Source organism: Eubalaena glacialis, chromosome 7 (assembly GCF_028564815.1).
Source record: "Eubalaena glacialis isolate mEubGla1 chromosome 7, mEubGla1.1.hap2.+ XY, whole genome shotgun sequence".
Taxonomy (NCBI): domain Eukaryota; kingdom Metazoa; phylum Chordata; class Mammalia; order Artiodactyla; family Balaenidae; genus Eubalaena; species Eubalaena glacialis.
The window spans coordinates 23,837,217-23,854,029 of NC_083722.1; the positions used below are offsets into that span (position 1 = coordinate 23,837,217).

The 16,813-nt window shown below is 48.8% G+C and overlaps 1 pseudogene; it reads right to left on the reverse strand.

The window, feature by feature from the left end:
- Positions 1–9,153: 9,153 nt before the first annotated feature.
- LOC133095098 (MHC class I polypeptide-related sequence B-like) lies at positions 9,154–15,851 on the reverse strand (annotated as a pseudogene).
- Between the last annotated feature and the right edge of the window lie 962 nt (positions 15,852–16,813).

Genomic DNA, 16,813 nt, shown 5'->3' on the forward strand with positions numbered 1-16,813 from the left:
CTTCCCAGAGGCGATCACTTTCTATATTTTTTTAGCTGATTCTTTTGGCTTTTACTTCCAAGTCTCTAAACAAAATGCCTTGTTAGAACTGATGCTTGATTTTTCTGTCGCAGCCACTGTCTGTCACATCACACAGTGGCTGATGCAATAGTTAATAGTCATTGCTTTCTTTCACGCTTCCCATTCCTTCACTTTCCCAGTTTATTTATGTAGTGATCGTCTTTAGTTCATTCAGCTTTTTCTTTTGCGTGACTAATACACTCATGTGTAAACTCTACTACTTCTCGCTTTCTGCACAACCTCTTGTTCTCCCTGAGTTAATAATTGCCTTTGTTTTTGTCTGATTCTTTCCTATGTAGCTCTCACTAATTGAACTTTGATGTTTCTTCTATTTGTATGATTCTTTCAAGAAGTGAGGATACTTTGGGCATTCTATCAATTTTTCGTTTTTGGAGACAACCTCCTGGGCCCTTCTGATGTGCTCCCACCTGGACTGGAATCTTCTACGTCTGGAGCAGAGCCACCCTCCCAGGATGTCCCTCCACCACCATCTGGGCAGTGCTTTAAAGTGCTGTGGATACTGTACAGCACAGGGAACTCTGCTCAATACTCTGTAGTGGCCTATATGGGAAAACAATCTAAAAAACAAAAGAAGAGTGGATATACGTATATGTATAACTAAATCACTTTGCTGTACACCTGAAACTAACATAACATTATAAATCAACTATACTCCAATAAAAATTTTAAAAATAAATAAACCAAGTGCTGTGTAGTCACCTGGGCATCCTGTTAATAGGCAGACTGAGTAAGGATGTCAAGGATGGGACCTGTGAGCTTGGTTTTCTATCTGGTAAGTATGATGCTGATTCTGCCGGTTCATGGATGACAGTTGAGGCAGAAAGGATCTCTCGTTGTCTTTCTCCTGTGTTGTATGTCCGGTTTTCTGTAGCCTACATCTTTCTCTCTCTTTTTTAATGGTAAGCTTATACTAATACATTTTAATTAAGTAATGTGTTTTCTTTCTCAATGAGTAGGCTTAATTAATTTTATTGTGGTTAAAAAAACACATAACATAAAATTTACCAGCTTAACCATTTTTTAGTGTCCAGTGCAGTGGTGTTAAATATATGCACGTTGTTGTACAACAGAGCACTAGAACTTTTTCATCTTGCAAAACTGAAACTTTATACCCATTGAACAAAAATTCCAATTCTCTCTCCCCGCTGGTTCCTGGCAACCATCATTCTCTTTTCCATTTCTAAGAGTTTGACTACTTTAGACCCCTCATGTAAGTAGAATCATGCAGTATGTGTCTTTTTGTGACTGGCTTATTTCACTCAGCATATGGTCTTCAAGGTTCATCCATGCTGTAGCAAATGACAAGATTTCCTTCCTTTTAAAGCTGAATAATATACAATTATATGTATGTACCACATGATCTTTATCCATATATCTGCCAATGCAGTTAGTTTGCTTCTGCCTCTTGGCTTTCATGAGAAATGCTGCAGTGAACATGGATGTGCACACTTTCTCTATTTAATACCCTCTCTCATTTTGGTGGAATTAATATTTTAGTAGTTTTTTTATCGGAATCTGTTTGAAGTACATGTTGCATGTATTATTCTTTGGCTTGATGAATAGTTTGGCTGAAATTTGGAGGCACTGCTCCATGTTTTTCTTTCTTCTTTTGAAGAAACAGAGAGAGAAACAGAGGGAGAGAGAAAAGGCAGCAGAACAGCAGCATCTCATGGGGTCTCTGAATTTCACACATTAATTACCAGACTCTTTTTGCCCTGGCTTCCTTCTGGCACTGTCACCAGATCACTTCTTTTTTTTTTTTTTTTTTTTTGAATTTTATTTTATTTATACAGCAGGTTCTTATTAGTTATCTATTTTATACATATTAGTGTATACATGTCAATCCCAATCTCCCAATTCATCACACCACCACCACCCTCCTCCGCCCCGCTTTCCCCCCTTAGTGTCCATACGTTTGTTCTCTACATCTGTGTCTCTATTTCTGCCTTGCAAACCAGTTCACCTGTACCATTTTACTAGATTCCACATATATGCATTAATATATAATATTTGTTTTTCTCTTTCTGACTTACTTCACTCTGTATTTCAGTCTCTAGGTCCATCCACGTCTCTACAAATGACCCAGTTTCGTTCCTTTTTATGGTTAATATTCCATTGTATATATGTACCACATCTTCTTTATCCATTCGTCTGTCGTTGGGCATTTAGGTTGCTTCCATGACCTGGCTATTGTAAATAGTGCTGCAGTGAACATTGGGGTGCATGTGTCTTTTTGAATTATGGTTTTCTCTGGGTATATGCCCAGTAGTGGGATTGCTGGGTTATATGGTAATTCTATGTTCAGTTTTTTAAGGAACCTCCATACTGGTCTCCATAGTGACTGTATCAATTTACATTCCCACCAACAGTGTAAGAGGGTTCCCTTTTCTCCACACCCTCTCCAGCATTTGTTGTTTGTAGATTTTCTGATGATGCCCATTCTAACCGGTGTGAGCTGATACCTCATTGTAGTTTTGATTTGCATTTCTTTAATAATTAGTGACGTTGAGCAGCTTTTCATATGCCTCTTGGCCATCTGTATGTCTTCTTTGGGGAGATATCTATTTAGGTCTTCTGCCCATTTTTTGATTGGGTTGTTTGTTTTTTTAATATTGAGCTGCATGTGCTGTTTATATATTTTGGAGATTAATCCTTTGTCTGTTGATTCATTTGCAAATATTTTCTGCCAGTTTGAGGGTTGTCTTTTCATCTTGTTTATAGTTTCCTTTGTTGTGCAAAAGCTTTTAAGTTTCATTAGGTCCCATTTGTTTATTTTTGTTTTTATTTCCATTACTCTAGGAGGTGGGTCAAAAAAGATCTTGCTGTGATTTATGTCAAAGAGTATTCTTCCTATGTTTTCCTCTAAGAGTTTTATAGTGTCTGGCCTTACATTTAGGTCTTTAATCCATTTTGAGTTTATTTTTGTGTATGGTGTTAGGGAATGTTCTAATTTCATTCTTTTACATGTAGCTGTCCAGTTTTCCCAGCACCACTTATTGAAGAGACTGTCTTTTCTCCATTGTATATCCTTGCCTCCTTTGCCATATATTAGTTGACCATAGGTGCGTGGGTTAACCTCTGGGCTTTCTATCCTGTTCCATTGATCTATATTTCTGTTTTTGTGCCAGTACCATATTGTCTTGATTACTGTAGCTTTGTAGTATAGTCTGAAGTCAGGGAGTCTGATTCCTCCAGCTCCATTTTTTTCCCTCAAGCTTGCTTTGGCTCAGAGCACTTCTTAATTCACTATATTACAGTAAGCCAAATTTAGCATTAGTATGATGGGTCAATGTTGTAATATGAGTAAATTCTTGTTGATATTTTATCCCTCTGAGTGACCGAAATCTGGTAGGGTCCTGGAAGGAAACAGTTGGCAGAATCAAAGAGATAAGTGGAGAGAGTGTAATGACCACACTATTTACAGAGCTGTAGGCAGCTAATAGCAATAGAAGGTAGAGCACCCTGGAACTAGAAAAAGCCGGAAGCTGTTACCACCTCTAGACTGAAGGGACTGCAGAAGGAATTTGTTTCTAGAACCCAGCAGAGCTGTAGCCTCTGAGAGGGGTCACCGAACAAGTGTTACTGCTGAAGGGAGAGGAATGCAGGCATTACTGTAGCGCAGTCCTGGAGGAGAGAGTGGCCATCAACGCCTTGGATTCTCTCCTCCCACACAGTGGTCCCTGCAGTGCCTGCTAATGGCAAACCCAACCAGAAGCCAGAGAGCAAAAACCCCAGGTGACGTGTTTTATGAGAATAACAGGAAATATAAGTGATGCTCCACAAGAGGTTCAGAACCTAGAGAGTAGACAAAGAACAGTTAGGATGTTGAGATTATGCAGATTCTGTGAAATTAAAGACAAGATGTGTGTCTTCAATTATAAGAATAAATGTTGGAAAAATGACAGACATTAGGCTTATTCTATATGGCCTCATGGGTTATGTCTAGGTGGAAGGGAGAGGAAATAGCTACAGATATTCATGAAGAAGAACAATCTCCAAAGCCAGAAGGTGATGAGGTCTCCATTAATCAGGATGGACGAACACAGGCTGGACAACCACTTAAATGGGCCTATGTTCATTTCGTGGGGTGCGTATCAGAGTGTAAGCCTGGAGACCAAGGTCATGTGGTAAATGAGAGTGGGTCCCTCAGATTCTACTAGCACGTGAGAGCTCATGGCCTGTGGGTATTAACCTGCTGGAAAAAGGGACTGTTAACTCTCCTTGAGTTCTCCCCGAAAAAGTTGTGGCCCTGAGCTAACCTGCTTACCCCATCGAATATTTGTTTTTTGTTTGTTTGTTTTTGGGGTATTTGTGGCCACGTTTCTTGTGGGATCTTAGTTCCTGCATTCCACAGTGAGAGCGCAGAGTCCTAACCACTGGACGGCAAGGGAATTCCCTGAATACTTGTTTAACATGTATTTTATGTTCCTGGACAAATCTTGTGTTTGCCTTCACTTATATGCTTTAAATTCTACAAGGGTCACATATACTCATCTGTTAGATTTTCATTTGGAAAACCTCTTCACAATCCTACAAGTTCCACCTGACACTAGGAATTATACTGAATAGGTAATAAACATGTTTTTTTTTAAATCACTCATCACTTTTACTATTTTTAAGATAGAAATTGTCAGGACTTCCCTGGTGGCGCAGTGGTTAAGAATCCCCCTGCCAATGCAGGGGACATGGGTTCGAGCCCTGGTCTGGGAAGATCCCACATGCCGGGGAGCAAAGCTCATGTGCCACAACTACTGAGCCTGCGCTCTAGAGCCCAAGAGCCACACTACTGAGCCTGTGTGCCACAACTACTGAAGTCCGCGTGCCTAGAGCCCGTGCTCCGCAATAAGAGAAGCCACTGCAATGAGAAGCCCATGCACCGCAACGAAGAGTAGCCCCTGCTCGCTGCAACTAGAGAAAGCCTGCGCACAGCAACGAAGACCCAAAGCAGCCAAAAATAAAAATTAATTAATTAAAAAAAGATAAAAATTGTCCAATAACATCTCTGTATATCTGAGTTCACATCCCCACAGCATTGTGTACTTTGTGAAGTAATCTGTTGGGTTATTTGTAAAAAACAAAAGCAGTCTCACTCTGCGGGAAAAAGGGAATGTGTTGGGAATAATGGATATAGATTATAGACTCATAGGTGCAGCCGAAGAAGTAAGACTCAGGGCAGGTGGGGGCCAAGGCAGCACTGGGACAGGGGCAGCAACTACTGATCCTCAGTCTCATTAAGGAACGACCATTGGGATAAAAAATATAATACCGCACAATGTTCACACTCTTGCACTAGCTCAAGGTTCACATTCCCGTGACAGCATATCCAGTCAGTATAGCTTGGGCCTGCTGTCCACTCCTTCATTAAAAGAAGCAATCAACATTGATCAACAGGCCTTCCAGGCTACATCCAGGTGGTATATCACAGTTCCCTAAAGCATACTGGGATGCACTAGCAAGGAATAGGCATGATAGACAAAAAATTGTAATAAATATTCACTGCACAGGCAAAATACTGGATTCCTTCTTTTTTTTTTTTTTTTTTGGCTGCGCTGGGTCTTTGTTGCTGCACGCGGGCTTTCTCTAGTTGCAGCAAGTGGGGGTTACTCTTCGTTGCGGTGCGCAGGCTTCTCATTGCAGAGCACGGGCTCTAGGCGTGCAGGCTTCAGTAGTTGCAGCACGCAGGCTCAGTAGTTGCAGTTTGCAGGCTCTAGAGCGCAGGCTCAATAGTTGTGGTGCATGGGCTTAGTTGCCCCACAGCATGTGGGATCTTCCCAGACCAGGGCTTGAACCCGTGTCTCCTGAATTGGCAGGCGGATTCTTAACCACTTCGCCACCAGGGAAGTCCCTGTATTCCTTTTTAAAGACAAGTCTCAGAGGCCAGATCATCCTCAGGGCAATGCATGTCATCACTGCGCATGACCGCAGTGTGACCAGGGAGGTGACCTTCGGCTGGGTCTGGAGCATCTCAGCTCTAGGCCAGGGACAGCCGTAGTCGGAGAGGGTCTTTGGGGCTGGGGTTCAAGAGGAAGAGGTCTCAGATGCCTCTGCATCTACAGCTTCCCCCCACCAACATGTTTAGTGGGTTTAATAAGTTTACCCCTTCAGTTCCTATTTGCAGCACCCAATATTCCTCGGAAATACCAGACAGACCCAGCAATGGCCAACAGTAAAGTTCAGACCTCCAGAGTTTAAAAGTTCAGGTTCTCTGAGCATTCTGTGTTGGAGTGGCACTTGTCTAAAATTGGTACTTCCCTATAGTTGGGGAACTTTAAATGTAGCAGTGAAAAAAGCTTTTTCCTGTTCAAGGGGAAGAAAGAAAATCATTCCTCAAAACCCAGCAGATCGGGCTGTGAGGTCTCTCCTCCTGTCCCATCTCTTCAGGACTGTGTTTCGCAGTGGAGCAAGAGACCAAAATCTAACCTGAGTTACAAGAAACAAGGCAGTGATGGGTATAAAGGGAGTGACCAGGAGCAACAGAGTCTCCTTTACTTCTCACGTCCAATATATGTGCTTCACAGAAAAAGAATAACAGGTCCACAAAATACAACAGCTAGAATTACAAAAATTCATTCATCCAAGGGTGGTGGAAGGCTGGAAGGGGAAGTGGGAGGGTAAGTGTCACAGGAAGAAAGAGTATTCAAATCAGTCCAGGCACAGGGGCTGGCAAATGCTAGCAAAGAGCTGCAGAAAAACCCATGGTCAATAAAAACAAACAAACAAACAAAAACCTGTCGTCCTTTCAGACTCACACGTGTTTAATATCCATACTGGTGTCTGGAAGATTCTGTCTCATGTGCTCCAGAAACAAAGTCCCGATGTCTCAGAGAGAAGGGAATATGCACAGGGCCCTGGGTAGAGTGGGTCCTGCCTTCCGTGGTTGGGGAGGGAAACAAGGAAAACAGCTGCCACAGGGTCCTCCCAATCCCACCCATCCCCTCTGGATGGCAGGTGACTCAGTGCCCGCAGCCTGACATTTGGCAGGCGTGCATCTACAGCTCTGTCATCTGATTCTCCTACTTCCATCCCATTACGTCTCAGAGTCAGAGTGCCTATTCTTCCCTTGGTTTGTCTGATGGTTAGGCCAAAAAGTTGTGAAAGTGATCATATAATAAGTCTCAAATTAATACTGTGATTTCTAGGGTAACTAACGGAAAAATAAAAGAATGTGTAACTAGAAAGCTAATTAAGAAGACTACAATAATGAAAAGTTTTTGGTTAATCCAAAAGAAGGCAACAAAGAAAAACAATGAAGCAGAGAATAAATGAATTAGAAGACAGTAAGTGGCCAGGTGGTAGTAAACCCAAGTGTGTCTGTAATGACATTAAACATAAATGAACTCAAACACTACAGTTAAGGACAAAGATGGTCAGGTGGGTAAAAATAAATGAATAGCTATATGCTGTTTACAAAAGACACAATTTCAGTAGCAGGTTACAGAAATGTTGAAAGTAAAAGGATGGAAAAAAGAAATACCATACAGACATTGATGAGAACACACAGAGATACTCTTTAGAAAGACCACAGAACACGAATCTCCTTGGACATAAAGTACATGTATACAGTTTACAGCATCTTTAATATAGTTTATTTACCTGATGAGATCCTTGAGACAATATAATGCCACATATTTGATACAGTGCGCAATAAATACACATTGCATGAAGGAATAAAGTGCCCATAATTCAGGACTTCCCTGGCGGTCCGGTGGTTAGGACTCGGTACTTTCGTTGCTCTGGGCCCAGGTTCAATTCCTGGTCGGGGAACTAAGATCCTGCAAGCCGTGTGGTCAAAAAGAAGTGCCCAGTAATTCAAGTGTTATTCATATCTTAAAGAGGAGAAGCAACATCCTCATGAAGTAAAGTAAAATAAACTATATTAGGCCCTCTGGATAGCAGAATCGAGAACACATTCTCTGCCTTAAAGGAATCAGAACTCTACTTAGGGCAGTATCATGTATCATATATGTCAAATATGCCAGTTACTAGGATTGAATTGATACATTCCAGAAGGCACCAAAAGAAAGTGTGAAGACGGATTCATTGAATGCAGATATAAGGGAGAAACTGATTTGTTTTAAAGATGGATAGAAGTTTTCAGGACAAAAAAAAAGGGGGGGCAAAGGCCTTATTTGGACCAAGGCAAAAAAGGAGCTCACCTACACAGGTGGGCAAATGCCTGACCTAACCCTGCCCTGGACCCAGAGGAGACCCAGGCAAGCAGAGCTCCTGGCCTGGCCGCACCTCCGTGGGTCCTAATCGTGGGAGATTTGGACCCCAGGAGACATTTTGAAATGTCTGGATCATTTTTTGTTGTCTAACTTGGCAGAAGCAGGTGTTGTAAAGTGAGGAAATACTGCCCTTAGTGGATAGATGCCAGGGCTACGGCTAAACGTCCCACAAGGCACGGGACAGCCCCCCACAGCCAAGAACTATCTGGCCCAATAAGTTAATGGTGCTAATGGTGAGAAACCCTGTCCTAGAGGTTAGTGCTGCAATGTCCTCACCATTTCTCAGATGAAGAAACGGAGGCATCAAGAGTGAAAGTGCTACAGACAGAGAACAGACTTGTGGTTGTCAAGGAAGAGCAGGGTGGAGGAGGGAAGGACTGGGAGTGTGGGATTAGCAGATGTAAACTATTATATATAGGATGGATAAACAACAAGGTCCTACTGTATAGCACAGGGGACTATATTCAATATCCTGTGATGGGACTTCCGTGGTGGTGCAGTGGTTAAGAGTTCGCCTGCCAATGCAGGAGACACGGGTTCGAGCCCTGGTCCGGGAAGATCCCACATGCCGCGGAGCAGCTAAGCCTGTGCACCACAACTACTGAGCCTGTGCTCTAGAGCCCGTGCTCCGCAGCAAGAGAAGCCACTGCAATGAGAAGCCTGTGCAACACATCGAAGAGTGGCCCCGGCTCACCGCAACTAGAGAAAGCCCACACACAGCAATGAAGACCCAATGCAGCCAAAATTAAAAATAAATAAATAAATTTATTTTTTAAAAAATATCCTGTGATTAACCATAATGGAAAAGGATATTTAAAAAAAGAATGTCTAAATGGTACAGATGAAACGGTTTTCAGGGCAGAAATAGAGACAGAGATGTAGAGAACAAAAGGTATGGACACCAAGGGGGGAAAGTGGTGGGGGGCGGGGGGATGGTGGTGGGATGAACTGAGAGATTGGGATTGACATGTATACACTAATATGTATAAAATAGATAACTAATAAGAACCTGCTGTATAAAAAATAAAATTCAAAAAAATAAAAATAAGGGGCTTCCCTGGTGGCACAGTGGTTGAGAATCCACCTGCCAATGCAGGGGACACTGGTTCGATCCCTGGTCCAGGAAGATCCCACATGCCGCGGGGCAACTAAGCCCGTGCACCACAACTACTGAGTCTGCGCTCTAGACCCCGCGGGCCACAACTACTGAAGTCCGTGGGCTTAGAGCCCGGGCCCTGCAACAAGAGAAGTCACCGCAGTGAGAAGACTGCGCACAGCAACGAAAACCCAGCGCAGCCAAAAATAAATAAATTAAATTAAACAAAAAAACAGATGAGTTAATTGGGTAGGAAACACTTGTATTCTCTCAAGGATACCCCCTCCTCAGGCTCTCCAGATTTCAGGACTTTCATCTGAATTCCTCTTCAGTTTTTAACGCCTCCCCACCAGGTCATAGACACTTAATTGTGTGTTCCCAGAGATGCAAAACATCGATTTCTAAGTGGGACCTCCCAAGGGGACATCATGGCCAGGGCTCCAGCACCATCCACTGACCCCTAGTTTGAGCCTTGTGGTTCTTTTACTTGGATTTTTAACAAGGGCTAAAAAATTGGGGAAGAGAAATTCAGGAAGAGATAAGAGCCATTGCCTTCCATCTAAATTCCTCCTCAGTTTTTAACTCCACGCCACGAGGTCACAGACACTTTATTTCAGGTTCCCTCTGAATCAATTCATGATGACCTAGACCCTTCCAACCAGTATATGATCCCACACATCCCCCCAGATGAGGCCTGACAAGCCGAGAGTGGACAAAAAGAGATGAGAACAGAGCAGAGAGCCGCAACCCTGACTGCCACCCAGTCTCACCCAGAGCAAAGAGAGGCCCCGCTGGATACTAAAGGGCCCCAGTCCAGCCCTGGCTTTGAGCAGGACCAAAGGGTTACAGCAGACGTGGCTCCCGTTCCTCTCACAAATAACACAAAATCCAGCTCCTGAAACAGAGGTTTCTCATCCTCTTACATCTGTGCAGAGGGACACGAGGGGGACCCTACATCCCAGGCAGAGCCCCTCCCATCCCCACCCCCTGCCCAGATTTCTCACCTGGGCTCCCCACAGCTGATGCTGTCTTCTTCTTCTTCGAGTAGCAAAGGACACAAAGCCTGATGATAAAAACAAGAGCAAAGGCAGCAACACCCAGGATGGTCCGCCACTGACTCTGATGCACCAGGGTCTCTCCTGAGAAAGTGCCTTATTATATATAACCCAGGCACCCCAGAGCCACAGGTCTGCTCTCCTCTCCCTGATCCTGGCCTCTGACCCTCCCAGGGTCACAACCCCCTCCAGGCTCACCCCAGGCTCACCAGAGGGCACAGGGTGTGCACTGTGATTCCCGCTGTGTTCCACGTGGCGCTGGACCCGCTGTTCCTCTCCTTGGGGAACACTTTTGGTCACCCAGGACCAGTAGGTCCCGTTCCCATCAGGCAGGGCACCCTTGACTGCTAGGCGTCCCGCCTCATGGGTTCCTCATCCCAAAACCAGGCCGCTGAGATATTCCGGGGAAAGAAGCCGAAAGCCCAGCATGTGACGTTGACTGTGCCCCCCTAGTCCTGGCTGCGGGTCACGTTCACAGCTGGGGGCACTGGGGGAGAAAGCACAGAGCCAGTGAGGCCCGGGGCCAAGCCCTGCTCCCTCTAAGGAAGACGGAGAGAACAGAGCTGCTGCTCCCCACTCTGCACCTCTGGCTGAGCCCTCGCCCACCCCAGACCTGCTCCAAGTCTGTTCTGCACCCTGGGGCCCAGTTCCTTTAGCCGGACAGGAGGAGGGGCTGTGATGGGGCCTCACTCTCTTGCATCCACGTGTTGATGCTGAAGAGCGGGCCGTGCGGGGTGGGCTCCTGGGGACCAGCTGGGAACTTTCTGGGACAGGCAGGTTGGGAGCCAGGGGGGCCCACCCCAGGGGCTTCCTCTCCTGACTGACACTCACCTTCATTGGTACAGTTTCTGTCAGAGGGCCCACTGCTCCCCTGGATGATTGTCACTGGGGCGGTTCATTCCCCTCCCCACCTGCCCATCTTTCTATATGGATTTAACAGAGCAGGAAGTTGCAGGACACCACGCCAACAGAGCAAATGTGCACCCAGAGGACAGGGAGGGTCTCCGTGTGCAGAGTCAGGGCGTGGAGGCTCTAGGGGTCTGGGGGAGAGGAAGGGCCCTGGTCCAGGAGCAGTACCTGTTCTCTCCCTGAAGCCTGTCCAGGGAGCCCCGCAGTCTTCCACAAAGCTCTCCCTGCACGTGGGCCCGGTAATACTTGCTTTGAAAGCCATCTGTGTCCCTGGACTTCTCCATTTCCATGGCCCAGTTCCGAGCCAAGGACTGGGGCACTGTACATCCGTTGGTCTCTGGGTGACAGGAGAGGAGGAGCTCCCCATCATAGTAGAGAAACCTGAAGCCCCAGGCGTGGTTGTCTTCTCGGATTTCACAGCCCACGATCTCCTGGAGGGAATTCACACCTGCACCCCACCCCACCCTACCCCAGCAGTGACTCCTCCAGTCCCCATGTCCTTCTGTCCTCCCACCCAAGTGAGAAACTCCAGCCAGAGGGCTCCTTCCCTGCTCCCCTCCATGTCTTCCCAGTGCTGCTGAGTCATGGCCACCCCCCTGCTGAACTCACAGACCTCTGTCCTCTGGACCTGCCCCCTAATCCAGTGAAATGCCTCACAGCAGTCTCGGCCTCTCCCCACTCTCACCTCCTTTCTCCTCCTGCAGGGCCAGGATTTCTGCTAGAAGCTTTCTGAGGTCCTTCCAGGTCTCTGTCAAGTCCTTGGACTCTGTGTCCCACGTCTCAGCTCCCAGCTCTTCTGCCCACAGTCCCCGGGGCTCTACCTTGCCTGTCTCACGGTCATAGTGCAGGAAGGCCTGGCCATCCAAGTGTCCCCCAGCGAAAAAGCTGGACTGCACAGATCCATCCCGGGACAGCACCGTGAGGTTGTAATGAAGACTGTGTGATCCTGGGGAAGGGGGAACCGCAGATGAAACAGCTTTCCAGAAACAAGTGCACATCAAATGTTTACCAGACAAGTTCTGCTGTCCTGACCTGCTCCAGGACTGAGGATGCAGAACATGCACATGTACAAGGGACCACAATGAGAATTTTTCCAACACAGGGGAAAAAAGAAAAAGGGAAGTGAAGGAGAGGAGAATTGAGGAGTGGAGGGAGGGGTGGAGATGGGCAAACATGCAGGACAAGTGCCAGGACAGGGAGGCACCAGCTCCCTAAGGGTCCAGGCAGGAGGCCAAGGGGAGAGGCTGGCCTGCAGGGGGCAAGGGAGAGGCAGGAAGACCAGGGTGAGGGGAGGTGGAGTCAGAGGGGAGGGAGGGGCAGTGTCAGCCCAGGATCAGAGGCATCACTGGTCAGAGGCTGGTCAGGTGAGATAGAGAGCAAGGGCTGCTGCCCGTGGGGCAGGTTCATCATGGACGAGGTGGGCTCAAGGGAGGGTGAGGCACGAGGCAGAGGGGCCTGAGGGGCTGGGCTGTGGCCCTAAGAGAGTTGAAGGTGGGCCAGTACCCCTGGTGGAGGTGAAGCAGTGGGTCTGGGCCCAGAGTGCAAGAGGCATGGTGAGGCCCCAGGTGGGGAGGTGGCTGGACCTGCCAGTGTCCCCTGGGAGTGGTGGCTGTTGGGGGCCTGAGTCAGTGCCATGTGCCCAAGGGTCATGGAGAATTAGAAGGAGCGGTGGCAAGAGAAAATAGAACTGGAAAGCCAAGGTGCACATTGGGAGGGACCTGCACAGTGGGAGTGGTTGGGGGCAGGTCACACCTCCACAGAGGGTGTGGGTCAGGCAGCCAGCACAGGAGGGCGGGGCTGGGGGAAGACCCCCTGTAGGGAAAGGCCAACTCACCAAGTGGCATCAACAAGGATTTTGGATACATGGTTGAGGTAGTGAGAGCCCACTGGGGTCAGTGAACCTAAGAGAGGGTGATGAAGGCCAAGGAGGTGGGCAATTGGACCAAGGGTAGTATTCCTATTGGGGAAGGAGGAAGGGCAAGGGGCTGCAGAGGAGACAGTGGTGAGGGCCTGGATTAGGGGGCAGGGGATGAGCATGCCTCAGGGGTGACTCTGGGGGACCTTGGATTAGGGTGAAGACAGGAGAGGAGGGGGGCTCTGGTTGAGGGAGGGTGAGGATGGCGTGGTGATTCCTGGGAGGAAGCTTGTGATTGATGAGAACGTGGTGAGGGCCCAAGGCACTCGGGCAAGGAGTGGGACCTGGGCAACGTGCCATGGGGGGAGGTGCAGAGGGACCAGGGCAAGTGGAGTCCAGCAGCTGAGGCCTGGAGAGTGGAGGTCTCAAGAGGGTGAGGTTTAGGATGCAGGAGTGGGGAAGGGGCAGTGCTGGGTGAAAGGCCCACACTGAACGAGGGCCAAGAGCAGGTGCCTGCACTGGGGCGGAGCTAGGAGGATGGGTGCCAAGACCGGGGGAGAGGTCCTCCCACAGGGCCTGTGCACTGTGCTCAAGGCCCAGTTATCATTAGCAGCAGAGCTCCCCCTGGTGATGAAAATAGGGTAGTGATGAGGGAGGGAAGTCCCCCTGGGCAAAAGTCATCCCCAGAAATGTAAGGTTAGTGAAAGCTGGGGGGAGGTAGGAGCCATGCAGGTGTCTGATCCTTGCAGGTAAAGACCCATGAGGGGGGAGTCTGCTGGTGGTCCAGTGGTTAGGATTCGGCGCTTTCACTGTGAAGGCTCAGGTTCAATCCATGGTCGGGGAACTAAGATCCTGCAAGCCGCGGGGGGGGGCGTGGCCAAAATAAAAAATAAAATAAAATAAATGTTTTAAAAAAGCCATGAGAGGAGGAGAGGGCCCGGTGGTGGGAAAGGGGATGAGGGTGAGGATGCCCTAGGAAGGGATCAGAGAACCACAGAGGGGAGGGGACAGCAGGGAGGGGGAGGACAAATCCTGAGGGGGCACAAGTGACGGCAGGGGAGAAGGCAAGGAGAGAATCAGGGGTGGGAACACGGGCATAGCAGAAAATTAGAGTAAACATTGGCAGGGGAGGGGGGAGGTGCGGAGTGGAGACCACAGAAATCACAGGAAGAATCCCTTGGCTCCAAAGCTGTCACACTCTAACTTCTGTCAGTGAAAATAATCAATAGACAATCTATAATAAGAATACAGAGTTTTATTTGAGCCAAATTAAGGACTAGTCCAGAAACCAGCTTCCCAGATAACTCTGAGAAACTGCTCTGGAGAAGCAGGGTTTTCAGCACACTTGTGGGGTTTTTCTGTTGTCGTTGTGTTTTTGTTTTTTTTTTTTGTTTTCTGGCCTCGCCGTGCCAAAATCTTAGTTCCAAAATCTTACTTCCGGGACCAGAGATGGAATCTGGGCCCAAGGCCGCGAAAGTGCCGAGTCCTAACCACTGGACCACCAGGGAATTCCCCTTTAGTGCAGTTGTATATCTTGTCAGAACAAAGAACATTAAGCAAGTCAGGGCTACATTTCTCCAAGGTTTAAAAACAAACAACCAAAAACAGACCAGCACGTACACATGCAGAACATACAGTATAGCCCTGGCACCTGGGAAGGGAGTCTTATCATCAAAGGTGAACCAGCGTTGGAGTCCCAGGAAGAGGGGCATTTAGTCTTTATTTTTAACATGGACATTCTTTACTTCTGGTCAATGTGCCCTTTCCTTTAATAATTAAAGCAGATGTACAATGTATGTCTGACAGGCCACAAAGAGGCAATTTACTTAGCGCAAAATTCAACTTAGTTCATGTATAAGCCAGAATGACTTCCCTGTATCTGAACATGTGAAAACATATTTTGTCGCTTCTCTCAGTGAAAGTCAGGATCGGCCACGGTGCCCACAGCAGTAGGAAGTGTGGTTCAGGGCCCTTAGGCCCTTCCTAGAGCTCCTGGTCACTAGAAAGAGACCCCCAACTCCAAGGACTGAGGCCCTTGAGCGCTGCCTGCCTGGAAGCTCCCCGATTCCCGAGGCCAGAAACGGGAAGAGGGCAGAGCTGAGAACAGGAGGAGAGGACAGCGCTCAGGGGCCTAAGAGGGCGCCCCACACACCGGTGGGAAGTGGCCGCCTGAGCGTCGGACCTCCAAGAGCCCTTGATCGCCTCTGACGGGAGCAACCCGGGCTTGGGGGCAGCCTTCCCACCCAGGGGAGTCAGAGGACGGGGATGTGTGAGGAAGAGGAAAGCAGGGAGGGCGGGTGCAGCAGGGGGAGCAGAGGGTGGGAGTTGGAAAGAGACTGAAAAGCGGGAACGTGCTGTGGTGGCCACAGGCCCCGAGCAGCTCCCGGCCCCTCCCCGACCTCACGCCGCCCCCCACTCCCCACCCCGCTGCACCGCAAGTGAGACGGTCCCCGCGACGCTCACCGAATCCCACCCGGACCCTGAAACCGCCCCAGGCTCCCGGCTCAGGACCTCAATGAACGCCACTCACCAGCGGCGGTAGCCGGGAGCACAGAAAGGGCAGCGCCGGCTAGAAACGGCAGGACAAGGAGCAGCGCCATGGCCCAGACCTTGTCAACCTCCCAGAGGCTCCGGGACAGCAGCCGAGCGGGCGGCGCTGAGCCGGGCGGCGGCGGCGCACTGGCAGCGGAGACGGCCCGCACGGAGGTTTAAAAACTTGGCCCCGCCCCCGTCCCCGTCCCCGCCCCGTCCCGGTCCCTGTCCTCCCTCCCCCGAGCGGGGACCGCCATCCGGCCGCCTCCGCTGCCTAGAAAAGCCTGGAGGCTAGAAAAGCCTTAGGATCCCCAGGAAGGTGAAACGGAGGGTGAGTGCAGACAAATGCCGAAGGGACAGGCTCTGAGCAGCACAGAGTTAGGGCGCCCCCCGCCCCTCCCCGCCAGAAGCGCCCAGATCACCGCCTCCCTCCCCTGCAAAGAAGACTCCCCGCCCACGGCAGGGAAGGTCTCACAAGGCCGCTTCAGAGACACCCCACGTTTCCGGCCTTTCGGGGCTTCTTCCTTCAGGCACAACTTCTCTCCCATAACCCCCTCCCTCCACCTTGCACGGCAGAGGTACTGGCAACAGTCCGCTGAGACCAGATTTGCAGATTTCAGCAGCTCTGCCTCTCAGAAGCCACTTCCCCAGATGAAGGACTCAAGAGTTCAAACTCTTCTAGATGTTTCCACCATTATAATCTCCTTCTCCTCCCACTGACTCCAAGACCGAGCCCCGTCTCTTTTCCTGTGGCCTCAGCCTATAGGTATCCACACTCTCCCAAGGCAGCCTCTTGATTCAGGCCCAATGAGGTGGTTCCCCGTGATCTACCCCAACACCAACCTCTCCAGACTCCCTTTCCAACCTGCCTCAGGACATCTGCGCCTCTGGGCCCATCTGCCCCTCAAACCCAACAGATGTACAGGCAAACTCTACCCCTCTCCCCGCACACCAGCCTCTCTCCCTCCCCAAGTTCTCTTTAAGCATCACCAGCTTGGTCCCTTCTGATCCCCTTTCCCCTGCCTCTCATGGGCTCACAGTCAGCTCCTCCAACCCC